Source organism: Hetaerina americana, unplaced genomic scaffold (genome assembly GCF_022747635.1).
Source record: "Hetaerina americana unplaced genomic scaffold, ioHetAmer1.1.p SCAF_4, whole genome shotgun sequence".
Classification (NCBI taxonomy): Eukaryota; Metazoa; Arthropoda; class Insecta; order Odonata; family Calopterygidae; genus Hetaerina; species Hetaerina americana.
This window is the reverse complement of record NW_027286985.1, coordinates 54,640,304-54,655,754: the sequence shown is the minus strand read 5'-3', so window position 1 is coordinate 54,655,754 and position 15,451 is coordinate 54,640,304. Positions and strand designations below refer to the sequence as shown.

Genomic DNA, 15,451 nt, shown 5'->3' with positions numbered 1-15,451 from the left:
CAAGTGATTTAATATTTCTACTTGGGAGAAGGATGCTATACTATATTCGTTACTATACTCCACTGTAACGTATGGTTAGTAGATATAAACTTTACACAGGAAAAAGACTCGCCAGTAAAAATAAAAGAAACATGGTCTCGATGGGCTTATTTTGGCTCTCAGGAAAAAATACAAAATATAATAAGCTCATTTCTCTCCAGTGCTGAAATACAGTAATGCTATAATGAAGCATAATGATCTTTTTTCCTCTTGCCGTCAAAACTGAATTCTAACATAATTTCATTGCAGCTAAATAATACACCTAATTGGTGAAAAGTTCTCTATGCTACCTCTTGCAGAATTGGTAATGAAGTCATCATCCGAAGGCAATTGAGCAAAGGCCCAATTTTGGGTCGGGTTCGAACGCGAGACACCCGACAAAAATATATGTATATGTACAATATTTGACCTAAGTACGAGGGGCATTTAAGCACTTAAGTCAATTGATTTTTTTCTGACAAACTACCCGCAACAGAATATTGAAGCTTATGCTACTTCTGAACACTATCTAACCCAATGGTGAAGGGTGGATAGCATCACTGGTCGACGGTTTATCACGCGAAAATCGATACTCTTGAGTACATTTATCAACATTATTCCTTGTTTGTGAGCCTTTCGTGAGCTCTCTTCATTATGACCTCAAAAAAATTGGTATAATCTTCAATTAATAAGCAAGGAATAAAGCTAAGGGCTTTTGGGAAATAGGGTTTCTAGAAGGGGTAAACTGAACGGCATAGAAACGTCAGTGATTTTCACAAGTTAAGAACCAATATCCATGAAAGCCCAAAGTATATGAATGAGTGATTATTAATGATTAATGAGAGATGATTTCGCTGTGTATATGATATGACAGATGGTACATCCCTTTATATGAGAATATTATTAGAATAACCCCTTATTGCCGGAGAAAAGAAAATTAATCATTTTTAAAGATAATCATAATTACAGAAAGAAAGCGATGACGTAGTCTCTGATGTAAATAGACACGTAATAAACAAATCTTTCATCATTGTAAAAGAATCTATCAAACGAACCGAATGAGTCAATTTTGATGACAACTTAATCAAAAACAAACGACACATCTATGAAATGGGCTTATGGACTACCAGAAAGGTCTGCGAATGAAATACGTAATTGAATTACCCATCTGTGAAACAAAACGACCAGCATAAGTTCATTGAAATTACATGTACTTGCAGACCTTAGCTAAAAAAGATTGCCATATGAAATCAAAGACAAGAACTGTTATTATATGAATAAATTCATGCATAATTACTTAAAATATAACGATTTTAAAGAGTGGTTAATTTCAATTCAACGCCGTTTAATTCAAGAACGACACCTATTGAGGGTATAACACAGCGAACACCTGTCCGGAAGGCTGTAGTTTTCCCAGTCGCCTAAATTAGTGATACTCGTACAAAATTTAAGTGGAAATTGATTAATTTCCCAAGAGAATGGATTCTAGAGCTCAAGATTGTTATTTTAAATGAAATATCTTTCGCGATTCCGATTCTCGCTCAGTTTTTATGAAAATGAGCTGTCAACCTCCACATAGACGGCTGGAATTAAACACACATCGGGTGCGGATATTTATGAGTGGTAATATGGAATCGAATATTAATATATTTGGTTTACATTATGACTATGAACGTAAAAAACTTAACTTTCAAATCCTCCTGCATCAACGGGAATGATGGTGAAAACTAAAAGCGATGCATCGTGTAAATAAATGGTCACCAGATCGTAATAATTATTTTTATCCAGATATAACCTGCTTTTAATGGCTATTTATCAAACTCTAGCCTAGATGCTAGCAACGATCTACTTTTACGAGTTCTTCGGGTGAGTCCAAGGTAAATGAACGACATTTAACGGTGCATGAGCTCTTGCATGCTTCTCGGGTTTTCACCGCGTTCGTTGACTTGGACTGATAACAGTTTCGCCAGAATTGCAGCTGGCGTCTTAACGTCCACCTTCGACCTGAAGACGTCAGCTGGATTGCTGGAGAAACAGTCGCCAGCCTCAAGTCAACAAACGGGGGGAAAACCGGAGATGCATGCGGAGCCCATCAAAGCCGCGGAAACGACCGAAAGAATTTTAACGGTGCATTTTGGTAAGTTGCATCGTTGCGAGATCTATCCTCTCCAACGCCAAAAGAGAAATCGCCTCCGTTTAAGACCGGTTGAATACACCCAGTAAAGGTGACCATGGAAGACTGTATGAAGGATCCTCGAGCCATTCCTATTGCAATATTTACAAATTCATTACTTCCATAATTTCTGCGAGAATGCATATTTCCACGGTATTCCAGTAATTTGAACAAGTTCATTGGGCGTTTTAAGACAAACTCACTGCATAGCTATGGAAGTACTTTTGCTAACCATTTAACGGTTTAACATAGCAGCCTCAAGTGTAATCATGAGGACTAGAAAGTTCCAAATTAAATGATCTGCCGCAGTTTACACGGTGAGTACCGCATGAAGTGGCTAATCCGTAGTACTTAAAACATTTTATGAGGGTGCTCCAAAGAAGTAATTATTTAATTAGCATTTAAACACGAACATATACTTTCTGTAAATTACAAGATGAAATCTCAACGGGGTTCACACTATGAGCCCAAATGCACAAAAATTATTTTAAAGCGGAGGATGACCTATTTTCATGCTTCCGATCAAATGTTTCAAATACACTATTTACCGAAATCCAAAAAAAAGTTATTTGATAATACAGATGTTGTTTCAGATTTTTTCTAGCGCGTTTGAGGGAGTTTAAAATTTAAGGATAAAAAATAAAGAGAATTTATTTCCACTGCATGGGGACAAACTAATTTAAATTGATTCTCAATATACTTTTATATGATAAAACTTTAGTACATTTGCTGTGTGGTATAAAACTTTGAAACGTAATTTCAATAGCATACTGATAATAAAATCGTAGTAGACCGACTTAAAAGGCGAAAATCTTCTTTCCACCTGCTATAATGATTAATTTATGTTTGCAAAATAACATTCCAATCGCAAAAATTTCCCTTCTGCTGAGTGACCTGGAGATTTTTGAGAAAGATAAAAGAATACGTACTAAAAATGGTAATACCGTAAAAAAACGAGTAAAGATAAGATTCGTACTTCAGAAGTCAACACAATTAATTTGAAGGATGTACATAAAAAAATTTGATATCATAAAGATCTCAATTGTTTAAGAGTCTCCTTACTTCGTATTGTGACTGCTCAAAGGAGAGCGTTTCTGTTTTTGACCGTGACCTAGTTAATGCGTTAGATCAAGATTTAAGTCACCGTAGAATTTAAGTTACGTCAGACCTTTAACCTAAGGGTCGCCTTTCATTAAATTAGCTCGTGTAAAAGAGATGACAAGGCATCCCAGATTCCTTAATGCATAGGACTCCACGGGGAAGTATGAAATACGCAGAAAAACTGCGCTTCACTTAAAGGAGCGCAGTTTTCTTATGCCTTTATGCTTTTCGTAAGCGTAGCTTCGAAGTCAGCAATTTGAAAACTGAATGAAAGAAATCAATGTGCCTTGCTGTTCGCCACCTATCAGCGTATAGGACCTCTGAGGACGTCACTGGAATGAGGATTTGCATATTTTCCAACCGTTTTGCGTACCACCGAGATGTGCTCCAACGAAGGGTTATGGCAACGGAAGGTTCGGGTGCACGTTTACGTGAAACGCTACAGCTGTTTCATAGTTTTGCCATAATTTTTACCTGCATCACCTCACAAAAGCTATTTAGCCACAGGAGGATTTATTTTCCAACTCGGTCGGTTTCAACCAAACGCAGATGCTCAAAGACATGCCCGTCATCACACCACACATTCCAAAAATATCCGTTTTATATAGGCTAAGAAACAAGCAGTTTGTTTAATCAACTAGAATTGCAGGATTTGTTTATGACTTTTTTCAAAATCTTATGCCATCAAATTACCTAACCTCTTCTTTGATTTACATTTCTGACAGTGCTTTAATTTCGGTAAGAGTAGCGAAGATTTGAATGCACCAAATTACATGAGTCAATCGTTAATTGAATTTAGTTCACGCCCCATAACTGAATAACACATCATGGATATGGGATATAATGTATTTACTAGTCTCACGCTTGAAATTAAATATTTTTCATTTTGTTCCGTCAATTCATATATTTCAATGGACTACATTATGAATAGTATGGAAAATATTATCTTCATATGAGTTGTATCAAGATCTCTCTTAAGAAATGCCGAGCATCGACGCAATGCACGTACTAAAATTTTATTTTAAATTCATATATGTTACCCCACTGGCGTCTTAAAACGTCATGGTAGTAAACACTGCTATAAGGGATACCCCAACAAACTAATGATGAATTTCCACCACTTTTACGCGTCATATTTTATCGAGTTAAATACTTGAATACGGTCTGCTTCTAATGACATAAACAAAGTAATTATTTAATAATAAACCTCTTAAGTTACAGCCGACCGCGGTAGTCAGGCAGGTGACCCTTAGTTCTTGCGGCTCAAAGGTCGCAGGTTCGAACCCTATTTTGGTACGAATGTATTCTTTCTATGATTAAATACTTCATTTAAATTGGGGAGACAACAAAAGAGAACAAAAGCCATTGAGACAAATGAAATCAGAGCTAAAGCTCTTATCCACCAACATACCGTTAGGCTTTCGGATCGCGGTGACCCAAAGGGAACCGATTACGTTAGAGACGGCTGGGAAATACCCCACAGCTATTTCTCTTTACCTCCTAAACTATTGGATTCGCCTCACTCTCTCTCTCTCTCTGCAGTACACTGCCAAGGATATTCACATAACACATACGTTAACATGTATATAACCCTGCCACTCAGCCAATTCAATATTCGTTGTCGAGAGTACAATCACTCATGTCCACCAAATCTGTGGGGTCACCTACCTGAAAAAAATTCAAAGAAATTTCTCTTTGAGAAAATTTCCTGACCTACGCCGGATCGAAGGTTGCCCATTAGAGGCATGAAACGCGGAAAATTCAGTTTCGCGGCAGATGACAACCATGACCGCCCCCAACGTGGGCGCTCATTCCGCGGCGCGGATATCCTTTTTCACCAACGAACCTCTCGGGAGCGAAAAACCAACGATAGCCAGCCAACCATCTGGCGTGGAACCTTCATTTCACTTCTCCAGTTCACCGAAACTCACACGGTTCTTCCCATGGAACGAGGACCCAATGAAAACGGCTGCCTCGAAGCGAGGACCGTTTGCGATGCCTCTGCCCGTCGATCCGACTTCTCCTCCCGCTACCTGAGAGGATGGATGCTCTGGCCGAAGTGGAGGATCGTAGTACCCCGCCCTTGGGACGGATACTGGAGGAATCGCTTGGGTGGGAAACGGCGGCCGGCGGTGATCGTCGCCTTCGTCTGACTATTTACGTCCGCGAAAGTCGCGGTGCGAAGGAAGGGGGGTTAGCAGAGTGGGCGAGGAGAGGAGGAGTGCGAGGGGAGAGGTTGAAGGCGGAGGTGGCGAAGGCCGGCCTCGGGGAAAAGGGGACGGCGGATACGTCGAAGATAGTGGCAATGTTGACTGCTTCGGGTGGTGAACTCCAGAATGGATCTCGGGGGAATCGTGACGGGGCTGTGGGATGAGTCATGACCTCCTCTATACCCCGTTACCGAACAGAGCCCGCCCGCCGGTGGTCCGTCGAAAAAATTTTCGGTGGTTCCAAGAGATTTCAAACGAGCAGCAAAAAATATCAAACAAATAAATTTGTTAGGCGTTAAATAGTTTGAATAATTTTCCTCAATCAAAAAAGTGCGATATCCATTTAATGTTAATACGAGGCATATTCATAAAGTAAGGGCCATTTGCTTATATTTAAATATTGGCGCTTCAGAACACAGTTTTACTCCTGCAGCGCCACCTACTGATTCATTGAGAAGCTATAGCAGCATTTGTTTTGTTTCAGAAGTCGTTTGTCCGTGCATGCAAACAACAATGTCCGCGATTATCGTTGATCCCGCCAGCTGTGAAGTGCATTCTGCCATACGATTCTTGTATGCAAAAGGATTGTCGGCTGCTGAAATTCATCGGGAGTTATGCCTAGTTTATTGACCTAAAGTTATGAGTGAAGGAAAGGTTAGACATCATTTACATCTGATGATTGGTTCATTTAAACCCTCCATTCCTCCCTTTATAATGCTAACTCCTTCCGCCCAGCTGGCGTTTTGCTTATTTTTTACTCCACAAGGGCCAGTCCTTCAGTTAATGGGCGGTTTTCTACATTTTAATATCATATGTTCGTCCAAGGAGAAGCACACATTTAAATCTCCAGAGCCATTGAAAAGATTTTAATTTTCATGATTTTCAATTTAAGACTTTAATTATTTTTCCTCACCAGGATAGATAAGAGAAGGCTCGTTAAAACTTTAAGAAAAGGATCCTTAATCAAATTTATTGGAGTTATCATTATAATTACTTAATAATCTTCAAAATACATTCCTCCTCCATCGATACGCTTAGTTCGGCGCGTCTGCCACTCGTCGAAAGCCCGCTGGAAGTCGGTTTCCGGAATACTGTTGAGAGTCTTTGTCGTCGCCGCTTGAACCGCCTCGATGGAGTCTAATAGATATCCGTTGAGCTCCTTCTGAGCTATCTTTTGAGGTGATAACGTTGTCGAGAAAATCTTCATCTCCCTGGACGCAGTCCAAAATTTCTTGCGAAATTTCCACTCGCGACAGTTTTTGTTCCTCGCTCAAGACTTTCGGCACCAGTTTCGCGCACACTTTCCTCATCGCAAGTTCCTCTGTTACAATGGTGTAGACGGTTCCGACTGAAAGGCCTGTCTCCTCACTGATAAGGGCGATGGTTAAACGCCTGTCAGAGTCCAAAACGTTTTTCACTTTGGCCACCTGAGCATCGGTTCGAGCGGTCGTCGGGCGTCCGACGCGGTGCTCGCCTTCGACGAGCTCCGGGCCTTCCTTAAACATTTTTTGCCACTCAAAAACTCATGTGCGTCTAAAGGCATCATCCCCATAAGCCTTTTTAATGAGTTCAAGGGTCTCCGACACGGATTTCCCGAGTTTAACGCAAAACTTCACAGCGTAGCGTTGCTCGACGGTAGCTCCATGCTGGCGTGACGACACCACAAACAATCACACGCCACAAAAATCCACCTGATGTTTCTAATAAAATTTTCAGTTTTCCCAAGTTAAAATGAACATTTTACGCATTTTATTGTGCCGCTATCACACAAATAGTAGCCGTAATACTTATCACCAAAGTTCATGCTGTCTTATAAAACATGCATATGTATTTTAATTATACAATACAACATTATGATGTATACCATCCATTCGTCCTAAGTATTATGATCATTGCCTGCAGAGCATTAGGAAGGAGTACTAAGGCTTAGTGGATGATAAGATCTTCTCGAAGTCAATTTCCTTCGGTTTTCATAAATTGGTACCCGTTCAATAAAGATTTTCGACGGACAACGCGGCAAAACAAAGTATTGATAATCCGCATAACTCCTCTTCATTGCTCCATAAAAAGATTTATCCTCGTGAACTTGGAGCAATACAATGAATGCCACGAGTCAGCTGCAGCAGCCTCTTATGGGGGGGGGGAGGAAAACAATTCTGGGTCACTAGGCTCATTGCCAAGGGTTGGCCTTCGGTCTTGCTTGTGTTTCCTTTTATGCTGACATCCGTTTGCTTCAAAATTATGACACTCGCTGGGAAGAAGAGTCTTATGGCCTTAAGGATTGAACCCCTCACTGAACATGTAGTGATGAAGAGAGAGAGGGTGGATAATACCATCCGCGCGCATTATATTATTCATCTCGTTAGTTTGACCTAATATCTATTTATTTGGTAACAATTGCATTGATAACTTGTGGCAATTTAGCTCATGTGAATGGCATTCATTTATTGATGTTCTTAAAAAGTCTCCCTCGCACACTGTAAAGTGCATGCTGTAGTATGCTAAGGAGACTTTTATCCTTTAAAAGAGGAGAGGGAAACCAAATATGAAGTAAATAGTGCTGCAGTTGCTCAGCTTACTCAGAACAGCGCATTATTAAATGAAAGCAGCCTTAATAATAAGATTGGAGAAAAAAAGACAACATATTGCCAATATTAAGCTTCAGGTAGAATTGAAATGTAGATTACGCTCATGATTGTCGATATGGGTCGCGGACAGTGATGATGCAAAAGCTTCGAGAAATTGAAGGATGAGAGGCCCGGCAAGTTCTACAGTTGTGGCAAAGCATGGCTGTTAGCCTCCCAGCATGTCTTCTGCTAGAACCCCTCCTAAAGCCTCCTCTCAAACCGCATTCAGAACATATTCTCCTCCCCATGGAGCTACGATGGAACTCCTACAATGGGTGCTTCCAAATGACGTCATTTTCACGGATTACCTTACGACCGGAATTACAAACATGTAAGGTCTACGTGGAACTCAAAACCGCAGCCTTTTGGGTCATTAGGCGAGAGTAGTGAAAGGATGCTTGGCGAATATGTTATTTCTCATGATAATACATGTCATATGTGGGATATGACGGCGGAAATAACAAGGGAAATGCTCGGAAATCCCGAGGCTTTCCAATCATGCGATAACAATCACGGATTCGACAGAAAATGAGGGGTTTCCCTCGTTCCTAGTGGACCGAAGTAAAATCTTTTGGTTTGACGTAACGCAGCCTTTGGCAGGGGTATGATGAAGAAACGATAAAAGAGTTTTCATCGCGACGCGATACTTATTTCCGCAGGTTTAGTTATGGCTAAACTATGAAACGTCCAAAGAAATAGTATTTCTTTGGACGTTTCATAGTTTTTTCTTTCTACTGAGGCTGAATTTTCCCTAAAATTTGTGACTGTGGCCAAACACCTGGTAAACTTTCATTCCTTTAGCTATTTAATATACCTATGAAACGGCATGCTGGCCGGATCAGTCTAGTGCGTAACGACGTATGTTGACCAAAAGACCTTCGGTCAACTATCAACGTGGGAATGCGTTGAAAATGGATTAGCGGCGTGAAGCCTAATGCGGGACCAGTGTCGCACTTCGAGACGAACGGCCACAACCTTTCTATCATAAATTACATATTTCATTGCTGATGATTTTACATTAGACAGAATCTTGAAATGATACAGTTTAGTTGCATCAATGGACAAAAAAAGTTGCCCCGGCAAGAGGAAAAATGTCTGGATTCTGTTCAGTACTCCCGCTGCCTACAAATAGCGCCTGCTGCTTAAGAGTTTTAATTCAATCGCCTCTCGGTCTGAACACACAATATAATTTAAGGGAACGTTTCTGGTGGGGTGAATCGAAACTGCACCGAAGTACGACTGAACGAGAAAGCTAAAGAGGTGGAGAGCAGAGTCCGAAACAATGCAACGGCGACGTCACACGACCAAGGTAACCGGAAGCTAATTGTGTGTGTCTCAATGCCAATATAATGTTTTTATCTTTGATTAAGCTCCTTCGGCGCAAGTAATGATGCTATTAAGAGGAGATGGGTACGTCATTGTGCGAGGGTATACTTTGAATCAGTGGAAAAAGACGTAGTTGGGGTAATATGTTGGACGAAAATTATCACATTAGTCATGACAATAGGAAAAGGATTGTTTCTGCGAAAGAATGGATTAAAAAATAAAAGAAAATTGACCAAAACTCAAGGAAAATATCATAGATAGACTTCAATATGGAGGATTGCGTGATTCAGTAGTCTGTTCGCTGAAGACAGTGGGCTGGAGTATATTGCATGTTTTTGAAATGAGAGTACGGAAAAGGATGGATAAAAAGAATTTGGACTGATGGGAAGGCAAATGAAGTGGTGTTGGCCATGAGGGAGGAAGACAAAACATGAAGCACGGCTAAAATAAAAGTAAGCATAAACAGTACCTTTAATTGGAGGTAGGAGACTGTGATAGAAGGAATAATGCCAGGTAAGCGCGGAAGAGGAAAAAAAAGAAGAAACATTTTAGATATCACGGAGGGATTTAGAAAGGGGGGAAATGATGTAACGCAAAGAGTGCTTGTGCTGCGCGGAAGTGCTTGAGAAGCTCAGGATGTTGTGTAATCGTTTTCAGGGATCGCTATCGTTTGCATTGCTATTATAACGTTGACTCTTCACGTTGCCGTTCAATTTTTTACTAACAACTATAACTGTGCATAGCCTAACAGTTTTCGGTCTACGTCTAGGGGTGTCTTACTTCCGTGGATTCGTCCTTTTGCACGCCGACCGATTTTATCAGGAAAATAATTGTGATAACGATGCACTTGACAGTACTCCTGTTCTTCAGCGAGAATGAATATACATTTCAGGAAAGAATATGAATTACTGAGAAGCATAATTTTGCAAGAAGAATTATTTAATGCTCCATTTTCCTTGTAGCGCTTTGCATCGTCACTCTAGTCGAAACTGTACAATAATTGTCGTTCTCCCTGAGCATGATGATTAAACATATTTCAATGCATTTGGGACCTTAAATGTTGAGTCCCTGCTAGCCACGGGTCCAGATTTTCGCAAACTAGGCGGATGAATAATATCGGCCCGGTTCCTCCCTTGCTTACCGTCTCCCGATTGATTTTTCCGTGGTATGGGATATCTCATATCCTCAAAATTACAAAATCACATTACGGATTCAATGTTCATCAGACTCTAGTTATGGAAGCAACATTTTCTGTAGAAAAAATGTCGGAAACGCTTTCAAAATGACCGATGAAGAAGAAATTGGTTTGAAAGATAGCAAGCGGAGGTTAATAGAACCAACTTCTTCCACCAAATCGATGTTCATCATCGAAATATTAAAAAAACACAGACTGAAGCTGAGGATTCATTCCGAAGTTCAAATTCCGAATTTTTGGATGAGAAGAGCTGAATAAATTACCGACTTTGAAGTTTCTTCGGAAGGTGCTTCTCAACGAGCCAAGGATAATGGCACCGGAAACAGATTTTTCATTACGGTCTAAACAGTACAAAATATCCTTATAGCAATATATTTCACAAATATTTTGACGACAAAGACATCGAAAATGTTAATCGGACTAGGGAGTAAAGATAAATTTCTTGCAAAAGATATTTTTTTTTTAATACGTACGCAGGTAAACTCTTAATTTGAGCTCCAACTAACCACATACGGAACATTATGTACCCATCTTGCTGAAAAATACCGACTGATGCAATACAATTCGCCTGATACGCACTTTGATCCAGCTCAAATGTAAAATAACGAGGGGATTCAAGTCATACAGTGTTCGTTTAAAAAGTTTCGGTAGCGATAAGTGATTGTGTGTCGGAGGGTGCTCGCATTGCGCAGGCTCGGTGGTGGGGGTCTGAATTTAAACATCCACCAAGCGCCTGCGAGTGTTCCTTTAGGCTGGATCGTGTTTTTAGTGAACCTCGGTCTAGTGACTCGGTGCAAGTGCAAAATGCAGCGAACGATTGAACAGCGGTATGCCATCAAATTTTTTGCTGGACTAGGGAAATCGGGTACGGAGACGTTGGACAAGATTCGCTAAGTGTTCAAGGATGAAAGAATGTCACCAACGGTCGATGGTAGAGAGAGTGTGTAGGACGAGCCCCACTCTGGACGGCCACCGAAGTCAAGCACCGACGACAACGTGCAACGTGTGCGTGAAGTGATGAATTCAGATCGTCAGTTAAGTGTGCGCATTATCGCATATCGTATTGGCATTGATAAGATGAAAGTGCACACCATTATCACTAAAAATTTGGTGCTGCGAAAGATCTTCGCTATACTCGTCTCGAAGGTCTTGACAGGCGAATAAAAGCAGAGTCAAGGGTCTGTTTGCGAAGACCTTTTGCAGCGGCATCGCGACGATTACCCAACTCCTTCACAATCCCGAATTGGCACCAGCAGACTATTTTCTATTCCCAAAAGTAAAATCCTCCCTCAAAGGATACCACTATGGGACCCTAAAGTGCCATCAAATAATCTTGCACGCGTAGCCTTGAGGACCTTTCGGAATTCGCCAACCAGAGAGTATTAGAATCGTGGAAATGCCGGTGGCAAAAGTGCGTAGACGCTCAAAGGATGTGCTTTGAAGAAATTTGAGGCATTGCAGAAATATCTGAAAATAAACTTTTTTCAGAAACATTTCCCGATACTTTTTATACAATCCTTGTAGTATGCCATGTGACGCGGATAAAAAAGCTACCTAAAATATGTTAGCTAATTTATGGACAAACCCCGAGGTATTCGAAAAATATATTGAAGGTATTACATGAGATAACGCTCATGAATATTAATATGAGCGTAGTGAAAGAAAAATTACGCCTTCCGGTGTCACTTAAAGGAAAATCCTCGGCAATGATTTTGTGTAATCAACATCATATTATTTAATAAAGCCATAACCGTGGAATTAAAGGAATTCATATTGAATCCTACAAGGACTAATTTAGCAATATATTTCCCAACCTATGCCAAGGTACTACCTCATTGCCAAGTAATATTAAAATTTATATTATTTTCTGGTATTTGTAAAAGTGATGGCCACATTGAAATAGGTTATACTTCATTCTGAAATAATGCAATTTCAATAATACATACTTGAAAATGTCACATATGCGATGAAACCGGTCGCACCGCGACTAAATTTGGTGAAGTCTATGCATTTTTTTAAATTTGGACAGCAATGTCTCCACGAAACTAATGTGTCCCATTTTTACTTAATGCGAAATTAATCTTTAAAAATATCATTCATAGACATTATTTCACTGCAATTACTCATATCGCACATATTTTGCGTTATTCATTCTGTCACTGGGACATTGACATCAAAATACACCGGAAAACATATTTCATATCTGAATGTCTGATTCCATCGATCATAAACCATAGTTTCCATAAGTAATGCATGCATTTTCTATCATCATTGGAGGTTGCGGCTGCGGCAATTGCCTGAAAGAAGTAATGAACGTGGCAAGGAGAGTTTCTCTCGCGCGGAGTCGAGAAACACGCGTCCGGCATTGGTCTCAGCCAGGGAAACTTTCGGGAAGCATGCCTATTATTCCCATTCCCAATGGTACAACTCATAGAATAGGGAGGCTGAGTGCTTTACCACCAGATTTCTGCTTTGTAAACAGGCAGGGATGTGTATTCACGACAAGCGAATAAAAACGATGGTACTCAGAAGTTAAAATTTGCAACTCATGCAGCCACTACAGACAATTATTACTTAGCTGCGTCACCTACTGCATGGATATGCTTCCGCATTTCCACGAAATCGTAGAGGTCTTACTGGAATGTTCCAACTGGGTACAATGTGAAGAAATTCAGGAATAGTTTTCATAATAGTTACTTTCCCGAGGGTTCTTATCAATTTTGAGAAGCTTAATAGCCGTGCACAATTAAAATACGAAGAAAGACTACACTGTGTTGTTTGCTCTTCTGAATTGGGAGATATAGAATACAAAGAAAACATCATAGAGACGGATACATTAGTAATAGTGAAGAATATTTTTTCATGCACTTTAAGCAGCTAAGTTTTCAATCAATCGTTGACGACAATTTAAAGGTGGTTGAATCTAATAAAGCACAGGACTTTTTATTGTGCTCTGTTATATAAACTATCTTTACTGTCACGAAATCAATTTTTATGATTACTTAGCGTTTTAAAATCTAAATTATACTTGAGCGCAATAAGAATATTCATCAATTACTCGGGGCGTGGCAGTCCAGTAGATAGCGCTCAGGGCTACTGATCGGAGGGTCAGCTAGCAGAGAGCTCGATTCTAAGTGACACCTCTGGACACCTTCAAGTTCACCCAAGCTGTGTGGTTATTTCGGGGGCTATATGTGCCTGAGAAACTACAGGCAGCACAGGGAAAGGAACTGGTCCCACAACTGAGTGAGCAAATTTCACCCATCGTTGAAATGAGCATTGCGTGAACTCTACTCCCAACGGTAAAACCAACCTTCGGACTGATTATTATGGTTAATGGCATTTATTGCCACATGCACACTGCTAAACAGTGACTCGAGTAGAAATGCAGTGTGAAACACTTCCATGATTTCAGGATCCCTTAAATAGACCTCTATAACACCGTCCTATTTCTTCATTTTGTAATACTGAAAGTTGTGGAAAAAGTACGAAAAGCAGAAACAATCAGTACTCGTACATTAGCGTAACTCAATTCTTCGTCTTCAAAGATATCCGGTGTTATAAAAGGCTTAGGCAATGCGAAAGGTGCACATGCATCCTTTCCTTCACCTAAGCGCATGACTTCGTAAGAAACACAAGTACCATAAATTTGCGTTAAGAGACTTACGCGCGATTTACGTTGAAGGTATTGAGCGCATCCATAAAATGTCGTCGCTATTGCGTGAATGCCTCTTAACATTACTAAACAAAACAAGTTTTTTTTATAGATCCTTCAAGGAACAAACAGATACATAAAACGAAATTCGAATCATCAAACTTCACATTCAATTTACAAATACAGCATCATCGTGACTCAAAAACCTTCATTAATACACTGTCGTCATTACGTATATCTTCCACCTTCTTTGCCTAGCCTCCAGCTTTCGATTCCTTGTCCGTAGGACTAACGTGCTCGTAGTTATCAGGAGAGGCGACCAAATATGAAACAATTTTACGCCAGAAAGGATAGGTGGATGTTTGGTAGTAAGGTTGATAGAATATAATGGCAAATAATTGGATAGTTGGATTTTAGAGGTGGGAGATTGGTTGCGGGAAATCTGTGTCGATATTAAACATACTCCCAATTTACGTTTCAAAGAGGCTTACATGTTACCTTCTATGTTCATATTTGGTCATATTACATATCTGTCGCCGCTAATGGAAGCAACAACTTCTTTCCATAAAAATGGTTTAAGCGTATATGACCGGAAACTACGGGGAAAATAGTCACAGAATCCATAAAACATTTCATTACCCAAAAGCGATATATTTTAGGACTTAAACGTCTGGGCCTGATACCATTGCATTCCCGTTAACAGGTATATCATGTACCATTATCTCTAGTGCCTCTTTTGAGCTCATTCCCATTCATTTAGCCACTTAATAACAGAAAAACGTTACGCAGGAGAAAATTGAAGTTTCATCTGAGCTATTATATTTGAAAACTAATAATCTCAAGATCAATTATAAAAATTACGGTTAAATTTAATTTAATGGCATGTTAAATATTAATAAACAGTTATAGGAATACGTAAAAAAATGTAAGGTATTATACGAGCACTTTGACAGCGGAGACTATTTTTCGCATGGTGTTTATGAATGGCAGTCAAATAAAAACCGAACCCGCCATAGCACACAGTCCGTGCGAAAGGCGGCGACACTATTGTTAAGCATCGATACTGCCATCGCTGTGGAAGGAGAACTACATAGAGACAGGTCACAGTCCATAACGATCCGTTTGCACCCACTCTGAAATTGTTGC

At 40.0% G+C, this 15,451-nt stretch overlaps 1 protein-coding gene across 5 annotated transcripts in view; it reads right to left on the bottom strand.

The window, feature by feature from the left end:
- LOC139692408 (scoloptoxin SSD14) overlaps window positions 1-15,451 on the bottom strand; it is a 96,367-nt gene that overhangs the window by 32,772 nt on the left and 48,144 nt on the right. Inside the window, exon 1 of one of the 5 annotated variants that reach the window (XM_071590587.1) lies at window positions 5,226-5,376. The exons of the other annotated variants lie outside the window; for them this stretch is intronic. The gene's annotated coding sequence lies outside the window, so the exon portion shown is untranslated. Of the gene's footprint in view, window positions 1-5,225; window positions 5,377-15,451 lie in introns of those variants that run through there. 5 annotated transcript variants of the gene reach the window in all.